At 42.3% G+C, this 17,709-nt stretch overlaps 1 pseudogene; it reads left to right on the forward strand.

Annotated features, from left to right (window-relative positions):
- Window positions 1-4,687: 4,687 nt before the first annotated feature.
- LOC134759403 (steroid hormone receptor ERR1-like) overlaps window positions 4,688-17,709 on the forward strand; it is a 53,148-nt pseudogene continuing 40,126 nt past the window's right edge.

The raw sequence follows: 17,709 nt of genomic DNA on the forward strand, positions 1-17,709 counted from the left end.
ACCATCATGGAATCTGCAAGTTCAACACTGTTGCAACCACAATGATATCATAAACTTTAGTATTCCATGTCTCAGAGTTTAACATAAAGAGCTATTTTGCTGAAAGTGCAGACAAAATTTTTTTAACTTTGTAGAAGGTTAGTTTTTTAATTTGGTGAAATCTGACTAAAAGTTACCCCAGCCATGGAGAGTTTTACATTGATATTTACACACAAACTTAGAGTTATCTGGTAGCAATGGCTCTGCCAGAAATTGTCAGCATAAAGTACATGAAATTTTTAATAAGTGACTGGTTTTTGATACCTAAAAAAGCAATTTCATATGGGCCACCTGATAGTTGTGTAACGTAGGACAGATTTCAAAATTCTCTAAATATCAGTTTCCTCACCTGCAAAATGGGACACTCTTAGTACTTTCTTTATGGTGTTATTGTAAAGATTCTAAGAAATACATGAAAAGTTTAGCGTAGTCACTTTGGGTCCATAAGTACTAAGTCATTATTTGTAGTCGTAATATTAGCATCTGGTTCTGATGCTAAACTGAAAGTATGTTAATGTGACCATTTTTAAAAGTGCATCAGGAATTAAGGGCCTGGCTCCTCAGAAAGAACCACTCCATGCCCCAACCTGCAGAGGCAGGACACCTCACGATGCCCTTCTTTCTTTTCACTCCCTCTTCAGCATTTACAGTAGTTTCAACAAAGCAGCTGCCAGCTGGAGGGGGGTGCCAGGGCTCAGAGCAAACAAGCATATGCAGCAACTGGCACACACCTGGCTGGAAACTGCCTGTGTGAGATGCTGAGGGTTCTGCTGCCCTCTGGGATGATGTTGAGCTTCTTCAGCAGCAGCACTAGCTAACATATGACAGATTTTGTTTTTTTAAGAAAAAGCAAAATATAACTCATCTAAAGGCTTTCTGAAATCCCCTTTCTGCCCACTATGGCTGACCCTCATTTCTCTATGTGTGTGCGTGGGTTTTGTTTTTAACTTCTTTTTGTATTCCTAGTCAAGAGAGCACTAAATGTTCTGAAACTGTTTCTTAGGTGTTGCTTTTCTCTCCTCAGCTGCACTTGGTGCTAAGGCAGGAGCCATCCCCGGTGCTGGGCACATACCCGGCTCTCAGTAAACAGATGGTGCAAATCCAGTTGTGAAAATGGCTTCCTGTCCTCTGTAATTTTGCACGCCTTTAAGGCTGCAAGCCTTCAAAACAACAATCATGGGCGTTTTCAGCTTCCTGTAAACTCTGTCATGCTGCTGTGAATTCCAAATTCTTAATTTTATGCACACAGAGGGAAAACTTTCCAGAACCAATGAATAGACAACTTTCCCAAAGGTTCTGTTTATCTTTCATACTGAACAAATATGGTTTTTGGCAACCTATGTCTTCCACTAATTGTACATATTGACAGATAGATATTTATATCCACAGATAGTAACAGAGGACAGGAATCAGTATCCAATATGGATGTGAAGAGGGCTGCCTGGACTGGGAAGGGTGAGGCCTCTGCCTGAGAATGGTTTCCCAACTTTCATCTCATGAATGGCGGTGTCCAGAGCATGACGATCAATCACATCTTCCTAGCACTGTCTAGCACTACCCCTTCACACAAAGCCATCTCTCAGGCAAGGTCTCAGTTACCCTTGTGATATGAGTGAGGGAGGCATTATACCCACTTTACAGAGAGAAACTGAGGCAAATGTGGCTGCAGAGACATATAGGGGCTACTGCTGCTGGCCATGTGGGTATCTGGGTTTTAGGTGGGTGCAGCTGTTAGGACAGGGGCACCTTGTTTCTGTGTGGTTGTTTTTCTGGTTGACCAGACTACAGTATAATAAATATGCCCCAGAGTGCCTCCATTTCTTCAAATGAAAAATGAGAGTAACACAATCTAGAGAATCAAACCATCTTAAACTCTACCCTTTCTTTCTTTCCTTTTTTTTTTTCTTGAGATGGAGTCTTGCTCTGTTGCCCAGGCTGGAGTGCAGTGGCATGCTCTCGGCTCACTGCAACCTCCACCTCCTGGGTTCAAATGATTCTCCTGCCTCAGTCTCCTGAGTAGCTGGTATTACAGGCACACGCCACCATGCCTGGCTAATTTTCGTATTTTTAGTAGAGACGGGGTTTCACCATGTTGATCAGGCTGCTCTCGAACTCTTGACCTTGTGATCCACCTGCCTAGGCCTCCCAAAGTTCTGGGGTTACAGGCCCGAGCCACCGCACCTGGCCTACGCTTTCTTTCTATAGGCCCTATGTTCTGACAAAGCAAAAGCAGGCAAAACTAAAGGCAGAAAACAACAACAACAACAAACAAACAAACAAAACACAAGATAGGATGAGTAATTGATACAAATGTGAGGGCATTATTTTTTAAAGCTATTTTATTTTTAAGTAGATTTGCAGAGATGCGTAAAGTCTTAATTGCATCATTAATAAGTGACAGCATTGCCATGGTGATTACTTATTTTCAGAAAAGAAATAACCATAGAGAAATCATTAATAACTCAACAAGATACAAGGCACTGGTCAGGGACTGTCAGGCTCACACATCCCTCCACATGCAGTATAAAGCATGTTCTAATGGACAAAGAAAAATCCTGGTTTTGGGGGAAAATAACTTGGTCCTTCTGCTAAACCCAGAGAATAGGCATTACAACCTCGTAACAGTCTGGGCACAGTGTCTCATGCCTATAATCCCAGCGCTTTGGGAGGCTGAGGCAGGCAGATCACCTGAGGTCAAGAGGTCAAGACCAGCCTGGCCAACACGGTGAACTCCCATCTCTACTAAAAATACAAAAATTAGTTGGGCATGGTGGTGTGCACCTGTAATCCCAGCTAGCTGGTGTGGTGGTGGGCGCCTGTAATCCCAGCTACTTGGGAGGCTGAGGCAGGAGAATTGCTTAAACCCAGGAGGCAGAGGTTGCAGTGAGCCGAGATCGCACCACTGCACTCCAGCCTGGGTGACAGAGCAAGACTCCATCTAAAAAAAAAAAAAAAGAAAAAGAAAAAGATAGGCAAAATCATTGGTAAAATGTAAGAGCAGTGAAAAACATGTTTTGAAACATTTATTTACACCTTTAAGTACATACAGCAACTCCTAGCAAGGCAAGAAGAAGTTTATACACAAGCCCTAATATACTCATTTAAATACATGTAAAGCATTTATTTAATACACTAACATGGACATTTATAGCTATAATAGTTAAGGCAATGTTTTCTTTTCTTTTTTTTTTTTTTAACGGAGTTTCGCTTTTGTTGCCCAGGCTGGAGTGCAATGGCACAATCTCGGCTCACCGCAACCTCCGCCTCCCAGGTTCAAGCGATTCTCCTGCCTCAGCCTCGGGCATATGCCACCACGCCCGGCTAATTTTTGTATTTTTCAGTAGAGACAGGGTTTCTCCATGTTGGCCAGGCTGATCTTGAATTCTTGACCTCAGGTGATCCGCCCACCTCAGCCTCTCAAAGTGCTGGGATTACAGGCGTGAGCCACCGCGCCCGGCTTAAGGCAATGTTTTCTATATGTCAGGTACTGTGCTAAGAATTTTGTGTGTACTGAAACTCATTAATCTTCACAAAACGTTATCCTCCACATAAGCATTAATATTATTCCCATTTTAAAAATGAGAAAACAGGCCAGAGAAATATCATAAGGCAGTGGAGTTGGGACGTGAATTCAGGCAGTCTGGCTCTAGAGCTCATGTCTTGCCACTATTTTCTTTTTGCTTAGTTGTCTTTTTATTGGAAAATAACTTTCTAATACAATTTGAAAAGGTACTAATTCCACCTTCCAGCCCCCACCCCATGAATCCAGGCTTTTTCATGGCCAGTCACACATGGAGCGAGACACAAGCTGGCTACCGTGAAGAGGAGTTTGGTTGAGTATAACCTCTGCGCAGCCCAGAGTTCACTCCCTGCCCAGTGAGAAGGAGCCACTGTCTGAGCTGCTATGGGGGGTGGCTAGGGAGCAGTGGCTGGGGGCCCTGGCTGATAACTCCCTTTTGGACACCAGCACCAAACAGGTGCTGAGGAAGAAGGTATTGGGGCAGACCCAAGAGGACTTAACTATTATTCATTATTATCCAAATGAAATGGAAGTATTATCATATTTCAGGAAACATTAAGATTAATATTTGCAAGAGAACACAATAAAAGATACAACGGCAATCTAATTACTTTTTGGTCCAAAGCTACCGTTAGATATTGGTATATCCTACTTTCTGCCACCGCGCCCTGTCACTTAGTTCTTGAAATTGTGTAATGCGGCGGCAGGGAGGCAGGCGGGGCAGGCTGCAGGCGGGGTCCGGCTCTGGGGCCAGTCTGGGCCACGGTCGGGACCCAGTCGAGGGCCGGACTGGTCAGGGTTCAGGCGGGATCCGGCGTCCGAGTCCTGGTGGGCTGGCCTGGGGCAGGATCTGGCTCTGGCTGCGGGTCCTGGCCCGGGTCAGGGTTGGGCCTCCGATCCAGCCCGCCCCTGGGCAGGGTTCAATCCCGCCCTTGCCGAAGTCCGTGGGGCTGGCCTTGGTGGAAGACGCGGAGGGCTCTGTGTCAGGGAAGGGGCTCTGAAGACCACGTGGGGGCGCTCGAAGGGGCCTGGGGCCACCCTCCTCTCTGGGTCAAAGGTCATCGCAACGGCGGGGAGAACTTCCTCTTCCTTGGCTCCTCCCACTCACTTCCTGATAACCCGGTAGCGTCTCCCGCTGGCGTCGGGGCTGGGGGGAGGCCTAGCAACCTTAGGCAACTTCCCAAAGATGTGCGCAGGTTCGGGGCGGGGTGCGGCGCCCCGGAGGTGGCGGTCTCTGCGACAGCGGAAGTGTAAGAGTGGACCTGCAGGCCGGTCGCGAGGAGGTGGAGCGGGCGGCCCCCGCCGTGTGCCTGGGATCGGCATGCTGTGGCAGGAGGGCAGCCGCGTGTCAGGTGACCAGCGCCATGTCCAGCCGGGTTTTGGGCATTGAGCCTCTGTACGTCATGGCAGAGCCGGCCAGGCCTGACAGTCCAGAGGGTTCCTCGGAGACGGAGACCCGAGCCTCCTGTGACCCTGGCCCCTGGTCCAGCTCCCACCCACTGCCTCCCAGGCCACAAGGAAGAGGAGGATGGGGAGGGGGCTGGGCCTGGCGAGCAGGGCGGTGGGAAGCTGGTGCTCAGCTCCCTGCCCAAGCGCCTCTGCCTGGTCTGTGGGGATGTGGCCTCCGGCTATCACAACGGTGTGTCATCCTGTGAGGACTGCAAAGCCTTCTTCAAGAGGACCATCCAGGGAAGCATCAAGTACAGCTGTCCGGCCTCCAACGAGTGTGAGATCACCAAGCGGAGACGCAAGGCCTGTCAGGCCTGCCGCTTCACCAAGAGCCTGCGGGAGTGCGCCTGGACCGCGCCCCGGGTGCGCGGCAAAAATACAAGCGGTGCCAGAGGTGGACCCGCTGCCCTTCCCGTGCCCCTTCCTAGCTGGGCCCCTGGCAGTCGCTGGAGGCCCCCGGAAGACAGGCCCAGTGAATGCACTGGTGTCTCATCTGCTGGTGGTTGAGCCTGAGAAGCTCTATGCCATGCCCGACCTCGTGGGCCCTGATGGGCACCTTACAGCCGTGGCTACCCTCTGTGACCTCTTTGACTGAGAGATCGTGGTCACCATCAGCTGGGCCAAGAGCATCCCAGGCTTCTCATCGCTGTCGCTGTCTGACCAGATGTCAGTACTGCAGAGCGTGTGGATGGAGGTGCTGGTGCCGGCCTTGGCCCAGCGCTCACTGCCACTGCAGGATGAGCTGGCCTTCGCTGAGGACTGAGTCCTGGATGAAGAGGGGGCACAGGCAGCCGGCCTAGGGGAACGGGGGTTTGCCCTGCTGCAACTGGTGCGGCGGCTGCAGGCCCTGCGGCTGGAGCGAGGGGAGTACGTTCTACTGAAGGCCCTGGCCCTTGCCGATTCAGACTCTGTGCACATCGAAGATGCCGAGGCTGTGGAGCAGCTGCCAGAAGCTCCGCACGAGGCCCTGCTGGAGTACGAAGCTGGCTGGGCTGGCACCGGAGGGGGTACTGAGCGGCGGCGACCAGGCAGGCTGCTGCTCACGCTACCGCTCCTCCTCCAGACAGCGGGCAAAGTGCTGGCCCATTTCTATGGGGTGAAGCTGGAGGGCAAGGTGCCCATGCACAAGCTGTTCTTGGAGATGCTCGAGGCCATGATGGACTGAGGCAAGGGGTGGGACTGGTGGGGGTTCTGGCAGGACCTGCCTAGCATGGGGTCAGCCCCAAGGGCTGGGGTGGATTTAGGGTCTGGGCAGTGCCACAGCCTGCTGGCAGGGCCAGGGCAATGCCATCAGCCCCTGGGAGCAGGCCCCATACCCTCCCCTCCCTCCTCCTAGGGGGTTTCAGAAGCTGGGAACGTGTGTCCAGGCTCTGGGCACAGTGCTGCCCCTTGCAAGCCATAGCGTGCCCCCAGAGTGTAGGGGGCCTTGCGGAAGCCATAGGGGGCTGCAGGGGATGTGTGGGAGGCAGAAGCCTATCTCAGGGAGGGAAGGAGATGCAGGCCACAGTCTCCCAGTGGGTGATGCTTTTGCTGCTGCTTAATCCTACCCCCTCTTCAGAGCAGAGTGGGACTTGGAGAGCAAAGGCCCATGCCCCCTTTGCTCCTCCTCTCATCATTTGCATTGGGCATTAGTGCCCCCCCTTGAAGCAATAACTCCAAGCAGGCTCCAGCTCCTGGACCCCTGGGGTGGCCAGGGCTTCCCCATCAGCTCCCACCCAGCCTCCTCGGGGGTAGGAGAGCACTGCCTCTATGCCCTGCAGAGCAGTAACACTATATTTTTGGGTTTGGCCAGGGAGGTGCAGGGATATGGGGCAGCCAGAGCCCAGAGCCCTTGGCTGTACAGAGACTCTATTTTAATGTATATTTGCTGCAAAGAGAAACCGCTTTTGGTTTTGAACCTTTAATGAGAAAAAATATATATACTATCAAGCTCAAAAAAAAAAAAAATGTGGAATGCATGATTGACAATATATTTTTTGTTTTTATTTTTTCAAGTAATACCAGTATTGTTTAACTATAGCCAGCACTGACTAAAATTTTTATATTTTCAGAGTTGAAGTCGGTGAAGACATTCATGATTTAAACACCAGATCCTGAAAGGCATTAAATCTACTTTGAAATGAATCTGCAATCAGTATTTCAAAGCTTTTCTGGTAATTTTAGTGATCTTATTTGACTAGACTTTTTCAGAAGTGCTAAATAAGGAATTTTAACAGGTTTTTATTAATGCACAGATAAATAGAAGTATAGTGAGGTCTTTAGCCATTTTATTAAAATAGCTTAAAAGTTTGTAAAAAAAATGAATCTTTGTAATTACTTAATATGTTAGTTAAGAACCCATCAAGCTTATATTTGTTGGACTTACAACTTATTTTAAATGCATTTATCTTTTTTGACACTATTCAGTGGGAATGTGTAAGCTAGCTAATTCTTGTTTTCTGATTTAAAGCACTTTTAAATCTTATCCTGCTCCCTAAAAACAAAAGGTTTTGATCACAAGGGGAAATGTAAGAATGTTAACCCTGTTTTTCAGAAGGGCTACTGTTAATTGCACATAAACATGAAATGTGTTTTCCCACTGTCTCACGGAATGCAATATTTCATGGGAGAAACCTGACCAAAATTAGCAATATCGACAACTCTAACAGATTCCAGACAAAATTCAAACTCAATAGTGGTAAAGAAACAGGTTGTTCACTTGTCGTGGTGCAACAATTCTTAAGACTTCTGTTTGAAATTGCTCAATGACTAGAAAAAGACGTAGTAGTTTACCAAAATTGTTCTTCCACCATATGAAAGTAAACAATTCATGCCTTTATAGGGTCAGGCCCACAGTGAATAGGTATGGCGGTTCACAGAATTTTAAAAATAGAGTGAAAGGGAAGTGGTGTACATTCTGGGGGCATTAGGGTAGGGAGATGAATCAAAAAATGCCCTTAGTAATACTTTATATTTAATACTGCAGAAGCTTTACAAATAGAAACCATGTAGTTACCTACCTTAGTTCTTTTGTCATAAAAACAATCACTTGCTTGGTTGGATTGTAGCTATTACTTATACAGCAACACTTCTTCAATTAGCAGTCTAGACATTTTATAAACAGAAATCTTGGACCAACTGAAAATATTTCTGACTGTATTAATATTTTAGTGCTATAAAATACTATGTGAATCTCTTAAAAATCTGACATTTTACAGTCTGTATTAGACACACTGTTTTTATAGTGTTTTACTTCTGCCTTAAGATTTAGGTTTTTTAAGTGTATTTTTGCCCTGAATTAAGTGTTAATTTGGTAGAAACTCTGCTTTTAAAAATCATCATTTACTGGGTTCTAATAAATTAAAAATTAAACTTGAAAAAAGAAAGAATAACACTATTTCTCAGGTGGAGAAACATTCCATCTTTCCAAGATGTCCTTCCTTAGTGTTCTGACAGTATAATAGTTGAATATTTTAATATTCCAGCCTGTCATTGGCCTGGATCCTGCTTACGAATGTGGTGGTTGGGACTGTAACATCCCCCCAAACTGGGAAGGCGTCGAGAGACCAAAGAATAATTTGGGCAAGTCCAACTTGATGAATATATGAGTTTACTAGGACTTACATACTGGACATTCCTGAGCAGCTCTAGAGTCACCCTGCCTCCCATCTCTAAGCTGCCTTTCAGCTAATGTTCTGACTGTTTGCTTACTCTGTGTGCACGATGACAGTGTTTTCTTTGACATGTTCTCAGGTATGCCCTGGGATGTTTGGGTTCTCAGGGATCCCTGCTCCTCAGCTGGGCACCAGGGCCTTGGCTCCCTGCCTAGCCTTCAGGATCCAAGCAACACACATACACTCTTAAGTAACCTGGTGGGGGACACATCACACTACAGTTGTCAATATTGCTAGTTTTGGTCAGGTTTCCCCCATGAAGTTTTGCATTCTGTGAGACAGTGGGAGGTAAGTACTACCAATTACCGAATCCAGAGGTTCAGATTAGCTACTAATTTGGGTTAGAACATTAATAATCAACTACCATTTACAGTGTATCTCTATGCTATTACATAAAGATATACTGGTTCCTGCCCTTAGGCAGCTTACTGCCTAGAAGAGGAGATAGCATTTATAAAAAAAACTTACTGAAGTGACTTAGTGGTTGTTCAGTAGATGGGAAGAACATTCAAGGAATATATTTAACAGACTTGTAGTGTTTTCTTTGGGTAAGAAATTTGCCATTTTAAGTCTAAAAGAGAAATAAGAGTGTCCTCTTGCTTGACATTAAATTTGGTTTACTAGTAAAATCAATGAAGAAACTCAATACAAATTGTCTCCAGCATATAAGTGATGAACATTTCTAAAGAATAGAAGTTAGTTTTTTGGATCTTGTAGAAATAATGTTGTGTATGGACTTGGGAGGCTGAGACAACAGGATGGCTTGTGACTAGGAGTTCAAGACCAGCCTGAGCAACATAGTGAGCCCCTTTCTCTAAAAAGTAGAAAAAAATTATCCAGGCATGGTGGTACATGCCTGTAATCCTAGCGACTTGGGAGGTTGAGGTGGCAGGATCACTGGAGCCCAGAATTTGAGGCTGCAGTGAGCCACGATTATGCCATAACACTCCATCCTTAGCAACAGAGTGAGATTCCAACTCAAAGTGGGGGGGGGGGAAAGAATGTTGTACATGATAGATAAGTTCCTAGGCTGGCCTCCAAGGGCTCATTTAATCTTTCTACCAGTTACTTATACAAACTTTTGATTTTCCCCCTATTTAATATACCATTAGGGGCTGTATCTCATTCATGTAGCACCTACTCATGTGGCTTACAGATCATAGGAACTAGTTATCTTAAATCTTAAATTCTTTTTTTGAACAAATTGTACTATAAAATATACATCTATAGAGGAAAGAAGTTAATTCAGTGTTTGTTCATTTCAACTGAAAGTGAAGCTGAAAGAACAACCCCCTTCTTGTTACGAAGGGAATGCGAAAACTGCATTCTCTTGCGTATGATAAAAAGGAAGTAAGTGCAAAATGCATAGGGACAATGACTCGCCTCTCCCCAGCTCAAATGGTTAAGCATGCATCGGAAAGGAGTTTGTTGGCTGGGCGCAGTGGTTCACGCCTGTATTCCCAGCACTTTGGGAGGCTGAGGTAGGTGGATTACCTGAGGTCAGGAGTTCAAGACCAGCTTGACCAACATGGTGAAACCCCGTCTCTATTAAAAATACAAAAATTCGCTGTGCATAGTGGCGGGCGCCTGTAGCCTCCCAGCTACTTGAGAGGCTGAGGCAGGAGAATCACTTGAACCTGGGAGGTGGAGGTTGCAGTGAGCCAAAATTGCACCATTACACTCCAGCCTGGGCAACCAGCAAAACTCCGTCCCGCCCCACAAAAAAAAAAAAAAAAGAAAGAAATTTGTTGTTGTCAGGGCAGCTGCTGTTGTCCAGCCAAAAGAGATGCTTGAAGATTCTTGAGATTCTTGAAGGAGCCAGCTTACTTTTTAAAATAAAAAAATCTTATTTCTAAAACTGAAGTTAGTTGGCAAGGAAGCACTGAAGTTTTATGTATTCTATCAAACAGTATCAAATGATTATACTCTAGTATTTCCTCTAGTGAGGAAAATAGCACACAAGTTTATGTAATAATTTACTCTAATGAAGGTACTGTTTGAATATGCTACACTTGCATGAGTCTAAAGAATGGTTTTTGTTCCCAATTAAGTACAAGAATAGCAAAATGTGGAAATGTAAATTTAGCAATTGTTCACTGTTGTTTTCTCACCACATCAAATCATGCTGGAAATATAGTTGGCATTCAGTAATTTTTTTTAATTGACTGATTGAGTGAGTTATTCTGTTCCATGATTCCCATGTCTTGTTCCACACTAAGTTCTTACCACTGCTACAGAGGATATAGTCATAGGCCCTACTGGTTATCCTAGAGTCGACAGGCAGTATAGCTTAATAGAAAGAGTGTTGGTGTTGTGTAGAACTGGATTCAAATTCAGGTTCTGCCACACTAACCTTTCCCCACCTATAAAATGAGGGCTAGTACATACATCTCAAGGATTAAATGAGGTAATCTGAGAAAGTGTCAGGCATAGTGCTTGGAACATAGTATATATTTAATAAATGCTTGAGGTGCCTGGAACATAGTACATATTTAATAAATGCTTGCAACTATTAGCAAGTGTAAAAATATAGTGATGATCCTAATGATGGTGGAAAAGGCATAGATCAGTCAGTGACCACCAAGTAAAAGATAACTGAGATAATTAAGTTTTTTTAGTGGTGTGATTGCTCTGTAAATGTGGCTAGTTAAGGCTAACAACTGATTGTTTCCCAGTATCAGATGATCTAGGCCAAAATACTTAAAATCTAGCAGTCAGTGTGTGGTTAGACACATTTCTGCACATGAAGGCTCAGAAACAGATTCAGAAAAGCAAAACAGATAAAATAAGGCTTACACAGTTAGAAGAGTAAATGAGCTACTTGTTGATATGCTTTAGTGGGCTTGGCAAGAGTGAGTAAAGAGGTAAGCTGGAGGATAGATCATATGAATCTATGCCTCTAACCCAGAAATTGTGTTCCTAGGAATTTGTTCTAAGGACATATTACAGATAGGCACAAAAGTGTAACTACAAGGTTATTTGTCATTATAGTATTTAAAAGAGAAAATATAAATGATCAAAATATTCAACAGTAGGGGATTGTGAGAGATATATATATATATAAAATGGGATACTGATGCAAGCATTCAGTGAAAAAAGTATATTACCAAACCATACAATCCTCATTTATTTTATTTTATTTTATTTATTTATTTATTTATTTATTTATTTATTTATTTATTTTTTGAGACAGAATCTTGCTCTGTCGCCTAGGTTGGAGTGCAGTGGCATGATCTTGGCTCACTGCAAGCTCCGCCTCCTGGGTTCATGCCATTCTCCTGCCTCAGCCTCCTGAGTAGCTGGGACTACAGGCCCCCGCCACAACACCCAGCTAATTTTTTGTATTTTTAGTAGAGACGAGGTTTCACTGTGTTAGCCAGGATGGTCTCGATCTCCTGACCTTGTGATCCACCTGCCTCGGCCTCCCAAAGTGCTGGGATTACAGGCGTGAGCCACCACGCCCAGCCGATCCTCATTTATTTTAAAAAGTGAGATCACACAGAAAAAAATAAGAAAGATCAAAAATGTTGGTAAAAATAACTAAAGAATAAAAATATAGGGAAAAAGGTAGCCAAGGGATAGATATTGTTATTCATTTTCTTTTTACAACTTTATTAAGGTATAATTTGTGTGCAACAAACTGCACATATTTAAAGTATATAACTTGACTAGTTTTGACAAATATATACACCCATGATACTGCCAGTTATAATTTTGAACATTTTCATGACCTTCCAAAGTTTTCTTGTGTCCATTTGCAATACACACACACACACACACAGTATGCAGGCAACCATTGATCTACTGTTACAGTAGATTAGTTTGTATCTTTTAGAATTGCATGTAACTGAAATCACACAGTATGTACTACTCCTTTGCATCTGGCTTCTTTCACTCAGCATAATGATTTGAGATTCATCCATGCTGTTACATGTACTAGTAACACATTTTATTACTGAGTAGTATACAATTGTATGAATGTATCACATTTTTGTACTTATTCACCTGTTAGTGGACATTTGGGTTGTTTCCCAGATTACAATCCACATTTGGCTATTACAAAGAAAGCTGCCATTAACTTTTGTGTACAAATCTTTGTGTGGGCATGTATTATCTCTTGAGTGAGTATCCAGGAATGAAATGCCTATGTTGAATAATAGATATATTTTTAACTTTTTAAGAAGCCACCAAACTGTTTTCCAAGGTGATTGTACCATTTTACATTCCCAGCAGCAGTAACTGGTGGGAATATGGCTCATTCTCCAAAGATGATCTGAAGTTTCAAAAGTAAATAAGTTACTGAAACATGTAATATGATGGTGGTAATTAGCCAACATGATAATACGTTACTCATAGGGTTGGTTGTGAGGATGACATGCACTAATGCATAAAAAGCATTTAAGCACAGAGGAAGTACTCAGTATTCATTAGCAGTTTTATCGTCATTCTGTTAATTTAACTTTTTTGGTTGTTAACAGTAGTACATTAGTGACTAATTTTGATAGACTAAAAATAAGATAAACAGGCTAGACTTTAAAAACCAGAGTCACATATTGTACAACAAACATTCACATTCATAAAAATACCCTGAAACAAAATACAAATTTATTTTTTTCTTTCCAGTAGAGGGGGCAGTGATTACCTGGCATTGTTGTAAAACAAAAGTTAAGCTTGCCATTATTGTAGTTACAATTTTTAATATAATTTTTGCAGTTATCTCTTAGTAACTTTTTATTATATACTATTTAATTATGAGTGTCAAGGTCTGAAAAATACATGATCAATTCAGGATTGGTTATAACTTTTTTAAGAAAGATATTTACATTGAGTTGTTCTTACTTAAAATGTCTTTGTTATACAGACACATCACCTTCACTTTGGGATGTGGAATTTGCTAAGCAGTTAGCCACAGTCAATGAACAACCCCTTCAGAATGGGTTTGAAGAGCTGATCCCGTGGACAAAAGAGGGGAAACTGTGGGAGTCCCCCGTTAACAATGAAGCAGGTAAGTGTTAATTTCAGGGGGTTATAAAATTTATTGATTGAAATTATTTCTGCCAGATATTCAGTTTCAGAGTGTAGATACTTACATGAATTTCAAAACACTTTGTAGATATCTTCATGGTGTCCTAAAAGAAATCTGACAAGATTTTTTAAAAAGATGTTAGAATTTCACTTATTTTTAGATGCTTGATAAGGAAAATGAAGAAGTAAAACTATATGGCAAAAATGCGTCATGAATTTCTATGACATAAAAGGACTGAGAACTGCAAATGATTGCAGTTTTCTAATCGCTCAACAGGATATTACTTGGTGAATCTTCTATATATTAAATAAGGGGTATGAGATTATACTTCAATTTTGGAGAACATTACAACTCCTAAAGTCTCACGCTGGTGTCCTTTAGTCATAAAACCAGTGCAATAATGAGGTGCAGGGAACTTGTATGAGCCACTCAAAGCAAAAACATTAGTAGGCTTTGGAAATCTTTGCCAGCATAATATAGATGCTTTGAACTGGCAACAGAATAGCATCTACTTCACTGGGTAGTTGTTGGAGATGTTACTTCTTCCTAAATCAAAAGGAAAACAGTATTACTATGCTATTTATTTTTTATGATACCCATGTTGTCATCAGTTAAACATTTTAATTGAATTTATAGAAGTATTTTGAATTAGAAAAGATTGATTTACTTTTAGGGTAAGATTAGCTAGAAGTTGGAAGAGCCTGAATAAGTCTTAGGAAAATGTAGTCCATATTTTAACCTTTATAATGTTGTGGTTTCATTGTAAGATCTTAATTTTTGATAATCTTTAATTTGTTGGATTAATAGGTGGAACAGAAGCTTAAATATCAGAAATATTTAGTCTTATATGTAAATAATATAATTAATATAAAGTGTTGCTTTTTATAGGAAAACTTTAGAAACTTACAGATTCTTTTAGCAAATTCTTAATGTTTTGTATATTCATATTTTTGTTTTTGTTTTTTGAGAGGGATTCTCTCTCTGTCGCCCAGGCTGGAGTGCAGTGGCGCGATCTCGGCTCACTGCAATCTCTACCTCCCGGGTTCAAGCAATTCTCATCCCCCAGCCGAGTAGCTGGGATCACAGGCGTGCGTCACCACACCCAGCTAATTTTTGTATTTTTAGTAGAGATGGGGTTTCGCAGTGTTGGCCAGGCTGGTCTCAAATTCCTGACCTCAGGTAATCCGCCTGCCTTGGCCTCCCAAAGTGCTGGGATTACAGGCGTGAACCACCATACCCGGCCTGTATATTCATATTGTACCTGCAATAATACAGCATACCGTGTTTCATGTATTACATAACGTATGTATTGCTTAAAGGATGGTTCTGTGTTCTGGAAGTTACCAGGGTAAGGTAAAAAGACCAACGCCTTTTTAAGTTGTACCAACCTGAGTACCAGTTCTGTCCATTATTGGCCGTTTGCCTTTGAGGAAATTATTTAAGCACCTGGGCCTTAGTTTCCTCTTCTGTAAAATAATATCCGATATTAAGGAAAGATTTGGTCTACTCTTACAACATGTTTGGATTTCATTATTTGAAGAAACTTGGATGTTCCAAGTCCTCATGGTTAAAAACTTGATTTGAAAACCCAGTATTAGGCCGGGCACGGTGGCTCATGCCTGTAATCCTAGTTACTTGGGAGGCTGAGGCAGGAGAATCACTTGAACCCAGGAGGCAGAGGTTGCAGCCAAGATTGCGCCACTGCACTCCAGCCAGGGCGACAGAGTGAAACTCCGTCTCAAGAAAAAAATAAATAAATAAATAAAAAAGGAAGAAAGAAAAAAAAACAGTATTGAGGTATAATAATGTGACTTTACTCAGGAGAGTCAGTGAAGCATAGTGGTTAGAAGTTGAAGATCCTGAGTGAGTTACAGAATTGATCTCTCCAAGCCTCACTTCCTTCATCTCTAAAATGATGGGAATAATAATAATAGGACTTATTGTATGAGATTGGTGTGAGGAGTAAGTGAGGTTAACCAGTAAAGCATCATCACCATCATCATCCCTGTTTCTACAGCAACAACATTGTGAGGGGGTTTGCTTCTGTAACTATTTTCTGTTGTATACAGTAAAATTTTATTTTTCAAAATTTTACTTTATACTGGAACATTTTAAATCTTAGAATATTAACAAGGATAGTATGTATTATCTGGGAACCACCAAACAGGGTGCTGGGAAAGCACGAACTCCTCGTATATTGTCATCAGCAGTGAAACACTTAAGAGCATCAAAATCATGAGTGATCAAACTCCAATGGAATTTATCTTAAATTTGACCTGGTTTCTGAGAAAATTTAATTTCTAAATAGCTAAATTTTCACTTTTTAATTTATGTCTTCTTTTTAAAACTCTCATTTATTTGTGTCTCTAATTTTTGTTTTCTTCCTTTTTTTTATTTCTGACTTTTAGGTTCAGGGGTACATGTGCAAGTTTGTTACATGGGTAACTTGAGTGTCATGGGAGTTTGGTGTACAGATAATTTTGTCACCCAGGTAATCAGCATAATACCTGATAGGTAGTTTCCCAATATTCATTCTCCTCCCACCCTCCACCCTCAAATAGGCCCCAGTGCCTGTTGTTCCCTTCTTTGTGTCTGTATATACTCCGTGTTTAGCTCCCACTTATAAGTGAGGACATGCAGTATTTGGTTTTCTGTTTCTGCATTAATTCACTTAAGATAATGGCCTCCAGCTCCATCCCTGTTGTAGCAAAGGCCATTATCTCATTATTTTTGTAGCTGCATAGTATTCCATGGTGTATATGTCCCCCATTTTCCTTATCCAATCCACCATTCATGGGCACCTAGATTGATTCCATGTCTTTGTGATTGTGAATAGTGCTGCAGTGAACATACATATGCATGTATCTTTATGATAGAATAATTTATATTCATGTGGGCATATACCCAGTAATGGGGTTGCTGGGTCAAATGGTAGTCCTGTTTTAAGTTCTTTGAGAAATCTCCAGACTGCTTTCCACAGTGGCTGAACTGATTTACATTTCCACCAACAGTGTGTAAGCATTCCCCTTCTTCTGCAACCTCACCAGCATCTGTTGTTTTCGATTTTTTAATAATAGTCATTCAGACTGGTGTGAGGTGGTATCTCGTTGTGGTTTTGATTTGTATTTCCCGGATGATTCATGACATTGAGCATTTTTCATATGTTTGCGGGCCATGTGTATGTCTTCTTTTGAGAAGCATCTGTTCATGTCCTTTGCCCATTTTTTAATAGGGTTGATTGTTTTTGCTTCTTCAGTTGTTTGAGTTATAGATTCTGGATATTAGACCTTTGTTGGTTGCATAGTTTGCAGATATTTTCTCTCATTCTGTAGATTGTCTGTTTATTGAAATTTCTTTTGTTGTGCAGAAGCTCATTAGTTTTATTAGATCGCACTTGTCAATTTTTATTTTTATTACAGTTGCTTTTTTTTTTTTTTTTGAGACAGAGTTTTTGCTCTTTTTGTAGAGGGGAGTGCAGTGGGGCGATCTCAGCTCACTGAAACCTCTGCCTCCTGGGCTTAAGTGATTCTCCTGCCTCAGCCTCCCAAGTAGCTGGGATACAGGTGCCCGCCACCATGCCCAGCTAATTTTTTTTGTATTTTTCATATAGACAGGGTTTTGCCATGTTGGCCAGGCTGGTCTTGAACTCCTGATCTCAGGTGATTTGCCTGCCTGGGCCTCCCAAAGTGCTGGGATTACAGGAGTAAGTCACCGCACCTGGCCTACAGTTGCATTTTGACTTTGTCATGAAGTCTTTGCCTGGGCTGTTGTCTAGAATGGTATTTCCTAGATCTTCTTCAGGGTTTTTATAGTTTTAGGTTTCACATTTAACCCTTTAATCCATCTTGAGTTGATTTTTGTATATGGTCAAAGGTGGGGGTCCAATTTCAATCTTCTGCATATGGCTAGTCTAAGGCTATTTTTGATATGCTTTCCTAGAGTAACTCTCAATTTAGAGGCTTCAGTGGCAAAAGAAGGTCAGGATGGTGTTAATCACACTTTTGTTTCTATTCTTTAGTTGG

This window comes from Pongo abelii, chromosome 14 (assembly GCF_028885655.2).
Source record: "Pongo abelii isolate AG06213 chromosome 14, NHGRI_mPonAbe1-v2.0_pri, whole genome shotgun sequence".
NCBI classification, from domain to species: Eukaryota; Metazoa; Chordata; class Mammalia; order Primates; family Hominidae; genus Pongo; species Pongo abelii.